The sequence below is a fragment of the Panthera pardus genome, unplaced genomic scaffold (genome assembly GCF_024362965.1).
Source record: "Panthera pardus isolate Hobbes unplaced genomic scaffold, ASM2436296v1 HiC_scaffold_13, whole genome shotgun sequence".
Taxonomy (NCBI): Eukaryota; Metazoa; Chordata; class Mammalia; order Carnivora; family Felidae; genus Panthera; species Panthera pardus.
The window spans coordinates 94,412,235-94,434,053 of NW_026526688.1; the positions used below are offsets into that span (position 1 = coordinate 94,412,235).

General features: G+C 35.2%; 1 long non-coding RNA gene across 1 annotated transcript in view; it reads left to right on the plus strand.

Moving 5' to 3' along the window:
• LOC109249262 (uncharacterized) overlaps positions 1 to 21,819 on the plus strand; it is a 112,441-nt gene that overhangs the window by 37,186 nt on the left and 53,436 nt on the right. Inside the window, exon 5 of the long non-coding RNA XR_002072519.2 lies at positions 2,441 to 2,531. This is a non-coding gene — a long non-coding RNA (uncharacterized LOC109249262). The remainder of the gene's footprint in view (positions 1 to 2,440; positions 2,532 to 21,819) is intronic.

Genomic DNA, 21,819 nt, shown 5'->3' on the forward strand with positions numbered 1-21,819 from the left:
AAGAAATGTTAAATGCTTAAGTTTTAGTACATCTATTGTTTCTATTTCATACCATAACATTTTGGCCAATGTACCTGTAGAAGACGAGATTTATTTTAAGTTTATTATCAAAGTTCAGGGAGTTTATGAGCCAAAACTATAACATAGTTGTTGAAATATTTCTTATTCATCATAATAAGGCATCATTAGGCACCATGTAGGTACTACTTTGTTACAGTGTAAGACAAGAGCCATTGAAAATCATAGTTAAAACTGTTTTGATATATCGTTTGTGAAGATCTCTTTAAAAAATGAGTGGATTAGCTAATGAATCCTGAATTATGCTGGAGGATTGAAATATGTCTGGATATGCTGAGTCTTTGATACAGAAGTAACAACAAACCAAAATCAAACTGTCAAACAGAAAGTATATTTGCTGGCTCCTTTAACTTCAAGATGAAGAGAAGGAATTTTTCAGGTCTTGCTTAATGAAGGTATCTACTTATTTTTAATGAAGTAGAAATCTACTCATGTTAGCAAGTGAAATCTATTTATTTTAGCAAGAATTCCATTTCACCCCTCACTACATTCCATACTGTCAGCTTCCTACTAATCCTAGATATTCCTCTGAGTATCTACAGTGGTTCCCAGCTTCCCATCTGTATATCACACAAGAAAATGTTAGCTCCTTGTAGCTATTTCAGGAGAGAGAAGAAATTTTATATCCATTGTTTCTCCAGAAAACTGCCCACATATCTTATTGATGCAAATGGACTCAAATGCTCATTTTTGAAAATATCATTTTATTCAAGAAAATGCATGTGGTTGATATAGGCATCTGGGCTGATGACTGTAGCAATGGAGGGGGGATGGATTTCTCTCACTAGGGTGTGAAAATTAGATTATTAGTGTGACTGATGAACACAGTGAAAGGAATGCTGGGAAGACAACCACATTGTCACATTTAACTTATCCTAAATATGGCTTGAGGCTCCTCATTATTTTTGTTACTATTACATGACTTAAAAAATATGAACAAGAGTTCATAAGGAGATTATAGTCACAGATACCTAATTCATATTAACATAATGGCACATAGAGACAGAATGAGTACTTTTCCACACAGATGTACATAACCCTGCAATACACACACACACACACACACACACACACACACACAGGTATACACAAAAGCTATATGAAGACCATGATGTATATCTATGTGTGCTTTAAGTTGTATGCATGTATGAATATCAGAACCCTTAGAGTTTAGCTAAAACGTTTTACACTGATATTTAATATAATGACCCCCTCAAACCCTTTTTTAAACTTTTGAAATATAAGCTCTTGTACAATGTTTATGGCATATAATATGCTTATACAAAGTAAAATTCTTCGTCAATACCTGTTTTGAAAGAGCAACAATTCTCATTCTTGAAGTATTATCAAACCAATAGAATTTTTTTACAATAAAAACAAATTGTTTTTTTTAAATAGCGTTTTAAACATTTGAGAATGTCTTAAAGATAAATTCCTAAGTGATTCCTGTAAAATGAATATGCTATTCTACAACCTAGTTTAGCAAACTTTTAGCAAAAAGGCAGATAATAAGTATTTTCCACTGGACATGCCATATGGTCACTGTTGATGTTATAGTACAAAACAAAGTGATAACCAATATGCATATGAATGAACTTGTCTATGGTTTAATAAAACTTTATTTCCAAAATAGGCAGTAGGCCAGATTTGGTCTGTAGGTGGCAGTTTGCCTACCCCTGTTATGTGAAATCATTTATTTATTCAAATTAAAAGAATTAAATTTAGATATATTGCTCATTCATTTTAAAATTATATATATATATTATATATATAATATAATTATATATAATTATTATTATATAATTATTAATAATTATTATTATTATATATAATTATATAATTATATATATTATATATATAATATAATTATATTATATATATATCTCATATATTATATATATATATCAAGGTGGTTTTCTAGGAAGAATAAGTTTATTGCATCTAATGGTGGTCAAAATATAATTTATAGATGTCAATCTGAGAGATACATAAATTCATTCTTGTAAATATGCTTAGTCTCATCTAATTCTTTTCAGACCAACTTTTCCTGTTATCTTGCGATCACAAAGATAGATTTTCTCACAAACTACAGTTACTATTATTTAATAAGAATTGTGTGTATTTCTATTTCATAAATAATTTCACTCATTTCTGAATAATTAATTATATAGCAAAACCTAACTGATTTCTGAATGTTTGGAAATTTTGATTAAAAATTATTTTTAGGTATTATGTTTAGATATAAGCATTATAAGGAAACCAAATAGTCTAAGCAAACAAACTGAGTAATGCCAATGGAAACATCTATAAAAACTCTACTAATACAAATAACGGGCAACCCTTTTTTTCTTTCCCCCTTTAGCGAAGCTGTGAATGTACAAAGTGGCCACTCCAGGAATTAGCAAACATATGACCATGGCAGCAATTGCAGGGACAATATCCAACCATCTATGGTAAAGTTACTTATCTGATTTTTTTTAATCACTGAGAATTTAGAAGCATTACTCATCAGAGTTTGTTTATTTATGTATTTATTTTATTTTATTTGAGGGAGAGAGAGAGAGAGAGAGAGAGAGAGAGAGAGAGAATCTTAAGCAGACTCCACATTCAGCACAGAGACTGATATGTGCTCAATCTCACGACCCTGGGACTTGAACTGAAATCAAGAGTTGAATGCTCAAACGACTGGGCCACCCGCAAAAAAGAAGAGTAGGGTGAATAGTTTAGGGCTGGCTAGTGTGAATAATTTCAGTGGGCTTTGGGCCATAGAAGTGGTCAGTAGTTTTCTGGCACATGGGCCTTGGATGAATAAAGTGGGGAATATTGCCTCCCGGGGTGAGCGGCCACATGGAGGATGTATGCCTGGATTGGTTAGTTTGCATATCAGACATGCTCCTGGCTGGGCTCTTTGCCATCTTGAAGAATTGGTTAGCCCTGGGAGGTGCAGTCTTTAAGCTGTCAAAACATGAAAATATACAAAAAATAAATACAATTTATTTGCTGAATGTGTTAATAAATTAGCAAAAGAAGTACCATTTCTACTCAGTCCACATCTCTGCTTGGGCTAACACCTGTGTAGGTTGCAAATCCTGGAGCTTTCTACCGATTCATGAAATACATCAAGACTGAAGAGGGAAGGGATGCAAATGTGGGGCTTCCTCTTGCTCTCTACCTACAGCTTCTGTTTGGGCCAGGTAGGGGGTGTAAGTGGCTCTCTTCCACTTGCTTGCCTGGCCTTCTGCTCCTCCTCGTATGTGTGGGAGAGGGAACACAGGAAGGTAAGAGTATGGATCAGCGTGAAGTGTGAGGGTCAGGTTCCCTCCACCCAACTTTCCACTGGCTGAAGTCCACTGTGAAGGGACCTATTAAAATGCCTTAAGGATTTTGGCATGTGAATGTCAAATTCAGCTATATTGTCTGTACTAATGCAGTAGCTGATTATGTTTTGTAATTCTATATTTATTCATATTATCCTGAAATTAGACACGATTTCTGGGATGGGGAAAAATTAATTCTTACTTAGGGTGAGAACCACGTCATTTTCCCTTGCCCTAAACTTCCCAGCTCTGGGGTGATGTGATGAGTGCCAGATGGACAGCGTTGCACATATGTGAGTCATACCACAGGAAGGGAACCTTGAAAGTGAATCTGAGAGATTATAAAGATATAGCTGCTTGCTCTACCACCACTTCTGAGCAGGGAACAGAAGCCTTTGCTTCTTGTTATAAACAAATTGTCCTCTGGAAGACAAGGGAAAGGAATCCTGGTATATTACCTTTTGGAATGTAAATAAATGCCTTTAGAAGGAAGACAAGAGGAGCTCCTCAAAGCTTATAATCCCTAGAACAACTTGTTTATGGATCTGGGTCTACTCCAGATACCTTTTCCTGATAGTCTCTCACTATCTCTTTAGGAATGTCCAAAGCTTGTGCTGTGACCTAGGTCCCAGTAAAATGTTCTGAACACCCCGTCTATGCAGAGACATAAAAATATTCACTTTCTGACAATAGTGCCCCATTGGGAAGTACCCTGATCTTTTCAAAGATAATTTGGCAAAGGAAGGGGCAGTCACTAATGTTCTCATAGTTGTTTTGCCAGGAAATCTTCTTCCCAAGTTCATAGAAGAAATGGTCATAACTTAGTTTCTGACCTAGCTTGGAACCATGGTCCTCACTTGTTGAAATGCAATGCTTTATAACATCTCACACATGGTGTTATCTGATATTTACAGAGCATTAGTGCCAGGCACTGTTCTAGATGCTGGAGAAGCAGCTGTCAACAAAACATAAAACAAACAAAAACAAACAAAAACCAAACCAAAGGAAACAAAAACTTAACTTTATGGAGCTTGCAGTATGATACGATGCAACATATGTCAGTAATTTATTTCTAATCATAAAGCACAGGTTTCCTAAATGATATAATGCTTTTTGTGTTTTTATATTTTTAAAGATTTTTTAAAAAATTTTTAGTGTTAATTTATTTTTGAGAGAGAGAGACACACACACACAGAGTGCCAGAGGGGGAAAGGCAGAGAGAGAGGGAGACACAGAATACAAAGCAGGCTCTAGGCTCTGAGCTGTCAGCACAGAGCCCAATGCGGGGCTCAAACTCACTACAGTGAGATCATGACCTGAGCCAAAGTCAGACGCTTAACCGACTGAGCCACCTAGGTGGCCCTATATTTTTTTAGATATATTGGTGTGACTCTCCCTAAAAGGCCACTGTTTTCACTTTATATTCTAACATTTTTGGAACGGTGGATAAAAGGGTGGCATTAAGCCTACTTTGCCAGAAAATATGTATAAACTGAGTGATTTGTGTCATGGCTAGAAACGTTTTAAGGGCTGATGGTCTTGTCATCTCAAATCTGGGATCTGGGCACTTCTTTGCTCTTTTTCAAAAGTGGCTAACTTTTTTTTTAAAGCAATATGGTCTAGATAACTTAATAGTTTTTGTTTAATGGTAGTGATTAATTTATTAAATATATTTTCATTTTTTCTCTTTTATAACATCCTTTTGAGACCTAAATTTCTATTTAAGTTTCAAGATTTATGATTTAAAAATTTATGATTTGGGATTATATTTATGATTTTTTCTAGGTAGAGAACAGGAAAAGTAGAGGTTTAAGGGATTATTCCAACAGCTCTGATGTAGAAATGTTGTTACTTATAAAGGAATGGTTATCAAAATAACATATCTAGATTATGTTCAACATTATTTGAATGTATTGACATTTTTGAAATACACAAAACTTCTTTGTTCCATTAAATGGAAACTTAACATGACAGATTAACTATTTTACACATTTAATTTTTTTCAATAAATGTAATCACCAAGATTTCCTCAAAGCCCTTGGATATAAAACATGCTTTTCTTAAAGAAGCCAATCAATAATTTACCTCTTATCATATCTAAGAGCAGGTTTTATGGAAACAATAAAATATTTTCAACTAAAACCAGGTACTTGTTTAATAACCCAAATCAGTCTAAATAAATGCAATGGTTTCTCAATAAGGGTTATTCACCTTCAGCCACCTAAACATAGGCAGATAAATGGTGAGGCTTTAAAGAAATACAGCACATTTTGTTAACTCTCACTGTCAATAATATGCAGCATTCAAAGTATACAAAGTGCAAGAGGTAAGATATGACATAAACTTTAATTCAGTATACCTATTGTTTTTAAAATTATTTGAAATCATATTATTGAGTGATATATTTTCATTGTTTACAAAATTTTAATAGCAAAAGTAAAAGTCATAAACTAAAGAAGAAATAACCTATCAGCAGTAGTCTATGTGCAGACAGCCACTTCTAGTAGAGCTAAAGGAATATGCTCTACAGCTAAGATCTCTAATAGTTATTGATGACCTGGAGATAATTGCTGGGAAGTTTTCCTGTCAGCTTTGTTTTCTGTGATCAAATTCATTTAAAAGAGCACATTTATGCAGAATGCTTTCTTTGTTTTGATACAACCTGACTAGTTATGAAGCTGTTTCCAAAGCTTGTCAAAAGCAAATTTAGTGGGCTACCTTTCTTGGTGGAAAAGGAATCAAAGCAGAATTAACAACAGGAAGAAATCTGTCCTTTGATTAATGCAAAGTTATGTGCAATTTACTTTGTAGTTCTGAATTCAGCTGAAAACCGGTAGAAAAAAATGATATAATACCCCACATTTGTGAAAAATTACAAACAGCACTTTAATGTTGGATTCAGCATTAAACTTCCTGATAAAAAATAAGAAAATGCGATATTTTAGAAGAAGTGGGGGCGGTGGTGGCATAGGGGAATGGTAAAAAGCATCTTTAAAAGCATCCCCAAAGTTTGTCTTAGTCACAAATCCAAAGGGCCCAAGCACATACTGCCAGTGAAGTGTCAGGGTGGCCCAACACAGAGGCACACATCCAGGAAATTAGGTTTTCTTTCTTTTGTGAAGTCTGGAATCAGTGATTGTGCTCAATAAGATGGAAAAGACCATAATATTATAGTTTAATCATCTTCCATTGAATAAGATGAGTCACAGATTTGTACATGAAATCTCCTCTACACCCAAATGTGATATAGATAATGGCTAACATTCCCATTTTCCTGTGCCTGTTTGAACCCACTTCTAAAAAATAATTGGATCATTTTGCTAAGAAGAAAAGTAGAACTGTCCTAAGTCTCATGAGGAATTAAAAAACAAATATATTTCAGGGTATATATTTTGAGATTCATGACTTTCATTTTTAGGCAGAAAGGAAAATTATATACTGTAGGAATTTTAGTTATACAAAGAAAACTGAAAATAATTCTTTCATTTTTCTGTTCAATATACTCTTATATTCTTTCTTTATAATGTCCCTATGTGATGTGATAAGAATCATAGGAATGGAGTTTAAATTAAAGGTATTCATTTTTAAATTGTAAAGTCACAGAAGAAATAAACCAGATTAACTTTTTTTTAATTTTAATTTGTTATTTAACATGTGTGTTATGCACACACATACACTTATACACACTTAGGAGAAATTAGCCATTGATCTAGCTCTGGATCTAATGTTTACAAGTCTTCATCAAATGATTTTAGTAACATAGACCTCCAGTTCTATAGCATTTTTTAAATGTTTTATTTATTTATTTTGAGAGAAAGAGAGAGAGAGAGTGAGCACCAGCAGAGGAGAGGGGTAGAAGGAGAGAGAGAGAATCTTAAGCAGGCTCTATGCTTAGCGTGGAGCCCGAAGCAAGTCTTAATTGCATGACTGCGAGATCAGGACCTGAGCCAAAATCAAGAGTCAGATGCTTAGCCAACTGAACCACCCAGGAACCTTCAGCTCTATAGCATTTTTAAAAATAAAGTTTGGGGTGCCTGGGTGGCTCAGTTGGTTGAGTGTCCCACTTTGGCTCAGGTCATGATCTCACAGTGCATGAGAAACAACAGATATTGATGAAGATGTGGAGAAAGGGGACCCCTCTTACCCCACTGGTGGGAATTCAAAGTGGTACAGCCATTCTGGAAAACAGCATGGAGTTTCCTCATAAAGCTAAAAATAGAACTATTCTAGTGCAATTGCTCTATTAGGTATTTACCCAAAGGATATAAGAATGATTTGAAGGGGCACATGCTCCCAATGTTTATGTCAGCATTATCAACAATAACCAAATTATGGTAAGAGCCCAAATATGCATTGACTGATGAATGGATAAAGAAATGTATATATATATATATATATATATATATATATATATATATATATCACCATTCTCTCTCTCTCTCTCTCTCTCTCTCTCTCTCTCTCTCTCTCTCTATATATATATATATATATATATATATATATATATATATATTATTCAGCCATAAAAAAGAATGAAATCTTGCAATGATGTGGATGGAGATACAGTGTATTATGCTAAGTGAAATAAGTCAGTCAAAGAAACACAAATACCATATGATTTCACTCATATGTGGAATTTAAGAAAGGAAATAGATGAACATTGGGGAAAGGGGAAAAAAAGAAAGGGAGGCAAACATAAGAGACTCTTAACTATAGAGAACAAGCAGAGGGTTGCTTGAGGGGAGGTGGGCAGGAGATGGGGTAAATGGGCGATGGGTATTAAGGAGGGCATCTATTGTGACGAGCAATCAGTGTTATATATAAGCGATGAATCACTAAATTCTACTCCTAAAACCAATATTACACTACATATTAACTAACTAGAATTTAAATAAAAATTCAAATAAACAAATAAATCAATAAACAAGAAAAATAGTTTGAAAAAACAAAATAAAATAAAATGAGGCTTAATATACTAATTCAAGCTCATCCAGGAAATTGCTAAAGATTACATAGTTATTATATGTAACATTGTGTTTCAACTGTACTTCAATTTAAAAATGCTTTAAAATTACATAATTATGCTTCTAATTCATGCTCTGCCCTGTTGTTACTAGATAATAAAGCTGCTGTATCATTTGTATCACATGAAGGGGATGAATCCTCTAAAGCAATAGCCCTGACTCAAAATACCCACCCTTAGTGAGGCGGAAGGCTAGGGTACTGCAGAACTATGAAGATGGCTCTTTGTAGCTCAGCATAAAGAAGTCACACAGCTTTGTGTTGAGGAAGAGGCAGTATGTTGGGAGAGCCAGTGTGAAAGTTACAGTGCAACATTCCAAGGTCACTGCCTTTTCTCTCATGGCTGGTCACTGTTCCCTCATGGTAGAAACCCTGTCCCCTTGCATTTCAAATCTTAACAAGTACCGTGGTAGCTGAAGAATTCGGAAAAAAATAAAGTGGCATTTCCTCCTTCTTTACTTGAGGAAATGATCTTAAGGCAAGGAAGTCGCAACCAGACTCTAAACAATAACCGTAACAGCTACAAGTTGGCCAAGTCTAATACTATCCTCAAATACAGCATCAAGCAGTTTATAAGCATATGTAAATTATTCCTTAGGCTAACCATATGGAATAGACATTACTTTATTTCACTGATTCATAGTGTGATTTTACATGCTAATGTCTCAGAATTTGGGATGCTTCTTAGATTGTATGGAATATTGTAACTGCTGATTTTTTTCTTTCATTTTTAGTAGTAAAATAAATGTAATCCTAGACCATGAAAGATAGTATTTTTCCACATTTAAGACTGAAGAAACAGAGCCATAGAGGCTTACCCACTATCACATAGATAGGATTCTTATTCAGGACTGAATGGCTGTACATCTCTCCTTTTAACTGATACAATGTTCTACATACCATATTCCCAGTTCTCTTGGATGCAAGCCCACAGCACAGAATCTCATGACATTAAACAAGTTATGAGTCAAAATAAGAGAGGTTAAAAGCATGAGAGGAATTCAACCTGAGGGGGATTGTCAGATGCTAGTTTTGAACAATGAGAGGAATGTGAGCAGCTGCTAGGAGCTGAGAGTGGTCTCCACCAACAACCAGCAAGGAGATGAGAACCTCAGCTTTAAAGCCTCAAGGAATTAATAATAAAATAATCAATGTTGCTGAATGCTAACAACCTTAATAAGTTAGCAGATTCTTCCCCAGAGCTTCTAGGTAAGAATGTAGGCTGGCCATGAACACACAAGGAGTATGACCCTTGGTATGAGACTCTGTTCAGAGAACCCAGCTGATTTGCACCTAGACTTCTGACCTACAGGGACAGTGAGCTAACAAACAGGTATTGCTAATTAAGCTACTAAGTGTGGTAATTTATTTCCTAGTAGTAGAAAAATAATATGGATGTTGGGGAGTGTGAGAGAGATAGAGGTGGGGAAAGAGAAAGGAAAATACACAAGGGAATGATAGGAGGTTTGTTAAATGTCACAAGCAATTCTATGGCAGGACATTCTTTTGCTTATTGTTGTAACATTGTAGATAATGCTGGAACATGTGATGAACACATGTGATCACACATTTTCTCAGATCATCATAGTTTCTTCTTTCTTCTTCTGAGAAAATGCTAAAAGGAGGACTTCAATATATGAAAAAAAAAAACTATCATTTCTCATCACTATCTCAATAAGACTAAAAGCTATGTCAGTATGGTCCTATGCTTCATTCATTCTTTGAACTGTCTAGGGCTTTCTTTTGTGGATGATGGACTCACTGGGATAGTGAGTTGGTTGTACAAGCCTTATGCCAACAAGAGCATCCATATGCTGAATGTAATCATATTTGTCAGTTATCATGCCATGTAACTTATATAGATACACTCAATACCTCTTCTAAACAACTCTGTAGCATCATATTCCTTTTTTTATTTTCAAATATGGTCAAAAGGTGTGAACAATTTTCTGTTTAATTTTTAAAGCTGTGCTTCTTCTCTATGCTACTTTTAAACATCTCTCAGTCATGGACTGTCTCATTGTAGTACTGATTATGCGTCTCTCAAAAAATAAGCATATGACTTATATTGGAAATATCAGCACAATCAAGTGATATCATTTGAATATATTTGCCTTGATAATATGAATATTAAATGTGGGGAAAACTAACAAGTGTTTTTAAGATGCTCAAACTAAGTTATGAATTTCTTAAAAGTATTCTGTAAAGATATTTGTAAAATAGCACATTAAACATCTTTTAAAGGTCCAGTAAAAATTAGAATCCACCATGAAAAAGATTCAGAATCTATTGTCCCAATCATTTAAAATCCAACAGTGGTGCCTGGGTGGCTCAGTCAGTGAAGCATCTGACTCTTGATTTCAGTTCAGGTCATGATCTCACAGTTTGTGAGATGGAGCCCCGTGTTAGGCTGTGTGCTGACAGTGTGGAGCCTGCTTGGGATTCTCTTCCTCTCTCTTTACCCTTCCCCTACTCCCTCTCTCTCTCTAAAATAAATAAATACACTTAAAAAATAAAATCCATTAATTGGAACCACTGAAGGTTACTAGAACATATTCTCTATTGACAACAAAGGAGTGTAACAGAGTGGGTTGAACTAATATTATTTTGCAAAATATTTCTTGGGAATTAGCAACACATCTTCCTTTAGAACTAATTTAAAAAAATCATGTAAAGTAACTTTGTCACCCAGCAGAATTAAAATATTAATTAGTATTTAAACACTTGCATTTCTATAGTACTTAATAGTTTACAAAATTTTTCAAAGAGATTATGCAACTGTCATGTAACTGCATGATTGTAATACTAGGTCAATTTTATTTAAAAAATAAACAAGTGCATTATAAATTCCCACTTGGAATCTGGGAGATGAACTTCCATTCTATGAGATGTTATTGGGGAGTGAGAATCCATTTTCATCATATGGTACACCTCTGGCCCACCACCAAACTCACCACCACTGCCCTCCTCATATAGGTTTTGATTCTTTTCCTTTCAGCAGTCACCAACTGAAAGCTCTTTTTGTGATAATTACCTTTTAGGCCCTAGAATAATTTTATTCACACACTAAAGAACCAAAACTATCTGTTCTTCTTGTCAGGCAATAAATTTTGGAGTAGTGAAGTCCAGCATCCTGACTCAGCGTGGGTAAGCTCTGAGTTATACTTATACTCCAGAGTCTGAAAACATTTCTTAATGTTTCATGTGCACATGAATATTTGTCTTGAGTCAGCTTCTGGGAAACTTAACTTGTATAAATGCCAGTTGTGGTCCTAGACAGTGGATCCTAAAGAAAAGTTCTAAAGTGGGATCACTCACAAGCTACATGACAACATGGGCAGTGCTGTTAAGACTTTCACTTGTGGTGAAGTTGGATGGGATAGAGGTAGAAATGGATGTTCTGTCTCATACATCTCTAGCAGTTGAGATTATATGGAGGGGGGTAAGTGGTAATTATACAAAATAGTAATTATGAATAATATTTATGACAAATTGATATTTGCTGAATTCAACTGATAAATTGAAAAAAGAAAATGGCAACATCAGGCCATTCAAGTAGCAATTTAAAACACAGTATGAAAGTCAAAACACCTTTATAGAAGGAGATCCTCATTTCCCACAGCCCAAGAACAGATTATTCTGTTGACCAAGTCAAGGATTAATTATAAGAAGGAAGGACCTCAGAAAAGAATGACTTTGTGTCTTAAGTTTTCTGACATTTGGGATGGGGACGTTTAGAGGGATGTGCTTCAAAGCAATGGGTCTGTAGAGTTCCTCTCAACATTCCAGGTCTAGAGAATTGGCATGACTCCCCCTTGCTAGGAGATAACAGTGCCCTTCTCAACAAGTCTTAGTCTAACTCAGTAGAAGAGTTCTTGTTCCTACTAAAAGCCAAAAGGGATAAGTCACCAAAAGAGCTTCAGGATAAAGCTATTATGTACTAGTAGGAGCTATGGAATTATGCCTGGTATAGGACCTAGTCTTGTAGGAGCAGACTGTGAAGCTAAATAATGGAGGTTTTGTTTGATATGGGAACACTTATTCATGCCTCAGGATTTAACACCAAGGAAAAGGCACCTGGACCAGGTCTGCATATGTTCCTGGGATGCCTCTGTGAATCTTAGAAAAAAAAAAGATTGTTTATATTGTTTATAGTGGAGATGCCAAGTTTTCCTTGGCAGAATGTCACACAGGAAGGCATACAGAAGTGAGCTTGATAGAATATGTTGTATAAGACCCCAAATCACCACTACTTCCTCCTCTGATGATCATGGTCCTTGAGAGAACCAGAGGACACTATTTTCAACAGTGATAAAAGAATGCATTGTAGAGAAGCCCACTGGTAGCTGTTATTTTTCAGTCTGGTGCTGATGGTAAGAGATGCTGTTTACAACTGGGATCCTTAGTGTCAAAAAAGATGATAGGATGCTAGAAATGCAGAAACTAGGTGGCAATATTTAAAGACAAAAGTACAGTATATTTAATTACTATAATCTCCAACCAGTTCAAAGTGGCCAGTGGAAAAACTTTCCTACAAGGATCTTGGCAATGCTTAATGGACCAAGGTTTTCCTAAAGAAACTTAGGAATAGTTTCACTCACACAGCCTTGGCCATATCAGTATCTGTGGGCTCACAAATTGTGTGATTTAACAAGAGATCATTGATTGAATAAAGGGTGCTAATTTAAGACAAGAGAGGATCCACAATGGGCACCATACCATTGGATTCAATGGTATTACCATATACAGAAGATGTATCCTTTTAGAGTGCTAAAATGGGCTCATAAAGGTATAGCTAAGTCACCAGCCTGAAGATAAATCTGTGTATGAATGAGATCCTACCTTTTCAAATGTGGCAAATACCCCAAACCAACCACCTTAGGACCTATGTCATTGACACATGGGCTACATGGGCTGGAAACCAAGGAGTACAAGAAGGAGTGATAACTACTCACCATCACTTCCATTGATCTACATGGGGAATTTATGCTTCTAATTTTCATATATAGGTCTCCTAAGTCTAGAGATCCCAAGTCCCAGAGGAAGGATGTTTTCTTCAGGACATGTTATAAAAATCCCACCAAGCCAAAAACTCCAGCGGCCATTTTATTATATTGTGCTCCAAACTTTAGAAATCAGTGTGCAAAGAAAAGATTTGCTATACTGGCAGGAATAATTGACATTGATCCTTGTGAGGAGATAGGTTTGATGCCACATAAAGGGAAAAGGAAGAGATATTTTCAGAATTCAGAGATCTCAATGTATACTAGCCTGCCCAGTTTTAACTATAAATAAGTACTTACAGCAACCATAGCCTGACTAAAAAAAAAAAAAAGGTAATCAGGAGCTCAGATCCCTTAGAACTATGAAAGTCTAGATCATGCTACCAGACAAGTCATTTAGACCTTGAGGGAAAGGGTGATGTAGACTAGGTTCTAGAGCAAAGAGATGATGAACATAAGTGATATTAAGGACCATTTGTGAGACTCATCCCACTAATCTTTCCAGTGTATGCTTCTCTCAGAAAACCACCTTCTTGAAGACTCCATGACAACTAATTTGTGACCTAATTAATCAACATCATTGAATCTAAGCAAGGGAAGGGGATACTGTAGCAGACAATGTTATTGCTCAGTCTATCCAGATTCCTGAAATGCTTTTTTTGCTATCTTGGCCCCCTGTCCCCATTGTCCCTCTAATGGCCCTCTCTGTATCTCATGTGTGCTCTCACCTCCAAAAGCCAGCACCACAGGGCTCACTTTGCCAGTACTGGGAGATAGCGGGACCTGGAAATCCTCCTGTGGGCCATTATTTAACCAATATAAGAACTTGAAAGCCCAACCCCCTTGTGTCAGAACAGGACAATTCTGATTTATGCCTTACAGTTTAAGGTTTCCATTTAGCTATGTGGCTCTTTGTGATTTTACCTGTAGGAGATTGTTGCGATAATGAAGCACAGTGATTTGTTCCTCCCTGTATCGAAGCCCTTGGATAAATTCTACATATTTTTACTTTGGTTTGATTATGTAACTTGCTTTGTCCAATGGGATATTAGCAGATCTGATGCAGACAGGAGTGTGAAAGGTGCTTCTGCTTTGTGGATTGCACTCTCTTGTTCTTCATGAAGACCTGACAAATACTGCTGTATGAGTAAATCTGGGTTAGGCTGCTGAGGACACATGGCCAAAGCACCCCACCCACCCCCACCCAAGAGCCAGGCCCAACTGTCAGACATGTGAGTAAAACCCTTTTAGTCCAATCATATCAGAACTAACCTGTCAGTTGATGGAGCCTAACAAAGCAACCACTCAGCTGAGCCAAGCCCAAATTTCTAAACCCCCCAAACCATGAGCCAAAACATGACTTTCATTTTAAATTAGTAAAATTTGATGTGGTTTGTTTTACTGCAAATATTGATTGATTTACTACTCTTTTTCCATTAACCTGTCCTGTCCCACATTCCTTTGTGGTTTCTTATAGAAATACTTCCTGCATAAATCACTTACACAGGAATCTTTGTCTCAGGAGGTACTTCTGGGAAGCATGACCCAAGGCAATAATTTGCTAACTCACCACACTTTCTGAAGGAAAGATGGTATTAAACTTATATATCTACATTAAAAAATGGGCACATATTCCAGGTATTCTGAATTTGAAACGAGAAGTTATGCAGAACAAAGCATGGAGGGAATCAGCTGGATTTTCCAGACCTAGATTCTACTCCCTCTGTCTTCTGTGACTATTCATCTTCTTTTACCAAATTCATCTATGAGTAGATTGCAAATTAGGGGATTAGATCCCGTGTAGAGACTTGCCAATGGATTAGTAATTTCAAATATTTAAAACACATGATAATTTTAAACATTTAAATCACATTCTAATTATAGGTTAGACCGATTTTTTATTGTGTTCCCAAGTGCTGTATTCTACAACAGAAAAGGCAATCAGGAAAACAGGTAGTAAGATATTTGTTGTCACTTACATGACACACAACAGCCAAGTGTATGTTCCTTCCATTTGTCATTTGACAGAGGATTCTCAGAGCTCAAGGAAGAGTGAAAGGGCACCCACTATGGAGATGTCATCAATGAAGTTTGGTGGTGGAGGGGTGGGGGGTGTTAGTCATTTTACTAAGTTAAACACCACTGGGAATCTCGGATGATGACAGGAATCCATCAACATTTTTGGAGAAAAATATATTGCATCAACATGATTAATATAACCTCATATTGAGGGTGGGAGAGAAAAGTGTTGTAAAGTTTTTTACAATGAAAGACTATATTGAAAGGTAATTGATATTTAAAATCTCATTCATCTGTATTGTTCTTAGGTATACATTTCTGGAAGGGAGAAACTTTTTTTTTCATCCACTTTTTAATGGAGTTCAAACTCACACTCTCATGTTTCTTATTGACAGAGGTAGATTCTTTTGATGATATCCCATGAACCTAAGTGTATAAACACATAGAGAGGGGCAGGACATACTGGGCCACAACAGGATAAACTGCAAATGTAGCCACCCCCATTTGGAATCAGATTATTACCACTGTTTTTAACAGTACCAACCATAAGTCTATAAAAAATATGTATAATATCACAGTATAGGGAATTCAGTTATAAAATGAATTGGCTTTCAATTAGGCCTATACCCAGCCTGCATTCACAAATGTGTGATTGTAACGTCCAGACGTAAACTTCTCTAGGCTATAATACCGTTATTCAATCAAACAGTAATTTAGATGTTGCTATGAAGGTATATTGTAGATATGGTTAAAATCTACAATCAGTTGACTCTAGGGAAAGGAGGTTACCTTTGATAATATGGATGGACCTCATCCAATCAGCTGAAGGTCTTAAGAAATAAAATCAAGGTTTCTAGAAGGAAGAAGAAATTCTGTCTCAAGAGAATGGTAACAGTTCCTGCAAAAATGTTTCTAGCTTCCCATCCTAGTCTATAGATTTCTGACTAGCCAGTGCCCACAATCATGCAATCCAATTCTTTGGTTTCCCTCCATCTTTACATGTGTTTATACACATATATATGTACGTATATATGTTTTAAGTATATTAATATATGCGTATATGTATATATAATTATATCCATACATAGATGTATAAAGCCCCTATATACATATGTGTGTATATATGCACACACACACACACAGGTTTAAATTCTGTTTCTCTGGACAACTTTACTGGTAAAGATAGGTTGAAGTTCTTAGCATATTTTAGAAATGAAAGTTCTGGAAATAGAAGGAAGATTTTCATGGGCAACAAAATTTAGTGTCTCAAAAATTCTGGAGATGTTACTGCTTGTCACTAACCCTATTTGCTCCTAGTCCTCCAGAGTCAAATAATGACGATAGAACAGTATCCATCACTTGGAGATTTTTGGAATCACTTCCTAGAATTTCCAGCTAGTCACAGGACCCATAATCATCCATGCCAGTGTTTAACTCGGATAGATACCACTTCCGGGAAGAACCAAACTGTAGATGGACCTAGAGTGTTTTTGAATAGTGCAGGAGATCCCTCAGAACCCCCAGCAATTGAGTTTTGAAATTTTCCCCTAAATCTAGCAGTAATGCAAACCCATATTTATGTGATTAAATTTTTAAGTCAGTTATCACATTATAGTGAGGTGCTGATGTATAAAATTAGTATGCTGAAAATCCAGAGCAAATATTAAACTTGGATGTGGAGATTTGCAAGCATATTTGAACTAGAAACACATTTGGTGTGTGTGTGGAGGGGGGGTGTGTAGAAAGGATATGGTGATCTGATTAGTTTTGCAAGCAATAATTGGGCATGTTTACTAATTTTCAGAATGACTGTGTATTGAAAGAGAATTTTCTATGAATATTTCATGGTGTACATGGTTGAAGACTTCTAATCAAGAAAAATGACTGAATAGCAAAGACCTGGGAAGCTAGAAGTTTAAAGATGTCTACCCAGAGACATTTGCTTCCATTCCAGTAGAATGAATAAGGATAAAGACTTTCTCCGCCCCTCCCTGCAGAGGATTTTTTTACAGTGCAGAATGATTAAGTCGTTATGTGGGTTTCTAGGGAAAGGGGGAAGATGTGTCAACAGCACCTATATAAGCTCTTAGTCTCATAATTTTGGGGGTGTTCTAATGTAAGTAAACCAACTACGTGTGTGGGTGAGATAGGATCTTCATTCATGTAACTCTGTGGGGATTTGGAACATGGGGAACTGACACAAGACACCACTCTGTAAATAATAAACTGTTTCTCTGATCCAGAAGCTTTTTGCTCATGACCTCATTCAATCAATCAATCTCCCTCTTTCTTATTAAAGTATGGTGTGGGTATATGTACCTTTAAAATATATAATTCTCTCTATATACGTAACTATTAATTGATGATAATATTTTAGAATAAGATATTGCAAAAACATGGTCAGGATGTCCAAATGGATATTTGTTATAATGACTCTTGGCAAAAGTGAGAGTAGAATTTTTTTTTTAATTTTTTAATGTTTATTTTTGAGAGAGAGAGAGAGAGAGAGACAAAGCATGAGCGGGAAAGGGGCAGAGACGGGGGGGGGGGTGCACAGAATCTGAAGCAGGCTCCAGGCTCTGAGCTGTCAGCATAGAGCCCAACATGAGGCTCCAACCCATGAACTGTGAGATCATGACCTGAGCTGAAGTCGGCTGCTTAACTGACTGAGCCACCCAGGCTCCCCGAATATTTTTTAAACAATAATTGCATCTATTGAATTGGAAATTTAGTTAACACTAAAGATGGCAAAGTTTTAAACAAGGTTTTCTTTTTTACATTAGTCATTTTCATTTTAGGAAGAAAGATAGAATGGAAACTAATAATTGCAGTATAGTACAGAACACCCTAAATGCCATTAATAAAGCCTATATGAGTGCCATGATATAATGATATATGCTTTAAATATGTCTGACTTCTCTTTCTGTTTCTTTTCTCCTGCCTCTAGCCAGAGAATTTTTTAATTTTTTCATTTCTTTAATTTTTTGCTTATAGGGGTTCATATGATTAGATTGTGCACACTGGGATAATTCAGGATAATCTCCATGTTTTAAGGTCGGTGACCTTAATTACATCTGCAAAGTCCTCTTTACCAGGTAACATAACATTCACAAGTTCTGAGGATTAGGGCATGGGCATCACTGGGGACCATTCTGCCTATCACAGCCCACATACTGTATGTAAGTGTTTTAGTATCTTGGAGTCTTAACTTCCTCAGTTGTAAAATGGGCATACCAACATCTAACTCAAAGGAATGTTTTGAAAGTTAATCAGGTAATTGTAAAGCACAGACCACCTCTCCTCCAAAGAGTTCCTTTGAATTCTTTCTAGTTCAAATACTACTTTCTTCTTCCCGGGAGTGACCCAGGTTTTAATCTGACTTGCATATATATTTTAGAAAGTGGGGATGATAAAAGCGCTTCTCATAGAACTGAAATAAAATGGTCCCTTCACATTGCTCACTGTTTTTAGTCAGAACAGAGCCTAAAGAAATGTATAGTTAACATGTGTGCCAGAGCAAAATCCAGGTGACTCAGTCAAGCCTTTGGCAAGTAATGATTCAAAGTCAATCCAATACTGAATTATATGACAGGAGGTGACTGAGCTACTGATATTTTGTTTTGCTGATTAAAGAGGAATTCAAATGTTTTAGAGTCAAACGTGTAGGACAGTTCTGTTAATAAAGTCATTGATAAAAGGGACATTTGTTTATCTGTTGCAGCACTGCCTTAAATCTAGACTGATCCTCAGCACGTACTTGATAAAGATCAAACACCAGAGTTTCTTTGCACTGTCAGGAAACATAATTTAGCAATATGTCACTGCAAAATTCTTACATATGAAAAGCAAATATAAAGATTGCAAAAGTTCCTAATAGAGCAAGAAGTGGGATCAACTCTGTCAGAACAAGAAAAGAGAAAAACATAGCAAAAAATTTTACTTTGAATATGTATGTATATACTTTTAGATTTTGCAAAATACTTCAACAATTTTCTGTGAAGGTAAATACAAATTATTCCAAATTTATAATTCTCTAGGAGCTTACATGGTTTAACTGTAATTACATAGTTAGAAAATCACAGAAAAATATATACCTTTTCCCTTTTTAAAAATAAATCAATTTTATTTACTTAACGAGCATTAAGCATAGATGGAGAAAATAGTTTCATTATGTAACAGTTGAAACATTTTTGAGATTTTTATTATTTTCACACTATTTTATGATGTTTAACAGAAAGCAAAAAGGTTGAGCAGAAGCATTGGTAAATTTGCGATATATTAAATCCACCTGTACTTCTTTATTACAGAGCAAAGAATAGAGACTAGATAACATAATTTAGAATGATAAAACTAAAAACTCTACTGGGTAAATAAGAGGTCAGTCTGCTCCTTAATTCTGGGAAAGCAAGGGTTTTTTAAAATATGATTTTGAAAATGCAACTAAAAAAACTGACTATAGAAATTTCCTTCTTTTGCAGAAGCATGAGCACTAAAAGTACAAGGATGTGGAAAAGTAAATACATTATTTAATGGCAAATGACAACTGCCAAGGGGAAACAGAGTGATAGAGTTCAAACTTTTCAATTGATCTAATTCTTCAAATTTTGTTGAAAACTTGAATTGTATTTTCTGATACCATTTCACAGAGTGTGAAAAATTAATGTTCATAGTGTTATTTAATAAGGTTTGTTAAAATATGATGCAAGGTAGAGTATTTTTCTTATATTTTGCAATCCGGGATGAAGGGTCATTCACTGAGGTTTTATACATAACAATATCATTATTGGAGAGAGATTATTTAAATTAAAATAAATTCATTCTAAACTCACTGCTGTCCTTAACACAGTATGCAGTAGTTATAGCCAAAAATCTCTATTGAATTGTAAGGGGATATTAATAAAAAATACCTATTAAACTAAACGCAGTAAATTAGATTATCCATGCAGTATTCAAATGGCACAGTTGGACAGTGATAGTGATGTAAAGTAATACTCTTCTTTTGTTAAATGAGTGGAGAATAACAGAACTAATAACAACATACTGGCTGGACATGAAGGGGTGCTGTGCATACTTTCAATATGAAATCTTTCTATTACATGGAGAATATAAAATATTTTATTAAAAATTATGAAACTAACATAGAATAAGGACTACTGGCAACAACAGATGATAATAATTTATTATTTAATATGTATAATAATATATATTATTTGTATATTTATATATATTTATTTTTTAATATAGACTAAGGACTACTGGTGACAATAGATGATAATAATTTATCATTTAAAACTATGTACAATTATGTTTGTAGTGTTATCAGTTAGTTAGGCGGCTAATGAGGCTCCACAATCAGATGCCCCCAAAGCTTAAAGAAAATAGGATTGTTTTATAGAAGTTAAACCTTGGCACATCAAAGAAGACATATGTAGTCTGTTATTAAATATAGATATATATAAAATATATATTACTACCAGAGCAACAAGAATTGAGAGAATCTCTAAAATTTTATTTTATTACAATCTGGATGTGTTTTCAAATTAGAACATGTATTTCATTTTATTTTCCTTTTCCTTTTCTTTTTTATTTATTTTGTCCAAAAAAAAGATATTTCTAAAGCTTTGAGTTTTCTTATAATTCTAGTAGCTTAAAACTGAAAAGACAGTATTAACTTAGCTGAACATAGACTGCATCAGTAATATGGAGCCTTATTCAGCAATGGTAGCTTACAAAAAAGGACACTATAGCAGTTAGACCTCAATATTCTGGGGGGTGGGGGGGTGGGGCATGGTGGGGAGAAGACACCAGAAGAAATAGACTCAAATATCTGGTCCATCTAATATTTATTTCTCAGTACAGATTAATAACTTGAATTCTGGTTCATACATGCCTGCTTTTTGTCAGTTTAGTCAAAGTGAATCCAAGAATTGGATTCTAGTAAAACTGGGCCCCAGACAAGATTTGGTTTCTATCCAGGCAAGCTGACATTTTTGGCCTGGACTGTGGCAAATTTCCCAAACAACAAATCCCTCCTCCAGACATGAACTTGATGAATTACCTGTATTCAAATTCCTGCCTGTTTTTTGTCTGTTTACTTAAAAATGGTGAAAATCAGTTAATTAATGAATAATTACTGAGGACCTACATGCACAAGGCAGGTACTTAAGCTTATGGGGGAATAAATTGTAATAGAAGCTATTAGCACTGGCAAACAAACAAACAAAAACAAATCTGCAATTCAGTAGCAGAAATAATAGTATAAAAACAAAGAGAACATTAAATCCTAGAGATGACCTACAAGCATAAGAAATGTCATTAAACAGGCAAAAAATATGTTAAGTTATGTGATTTTTAGATCACATAATTTAGATGGCTTACAA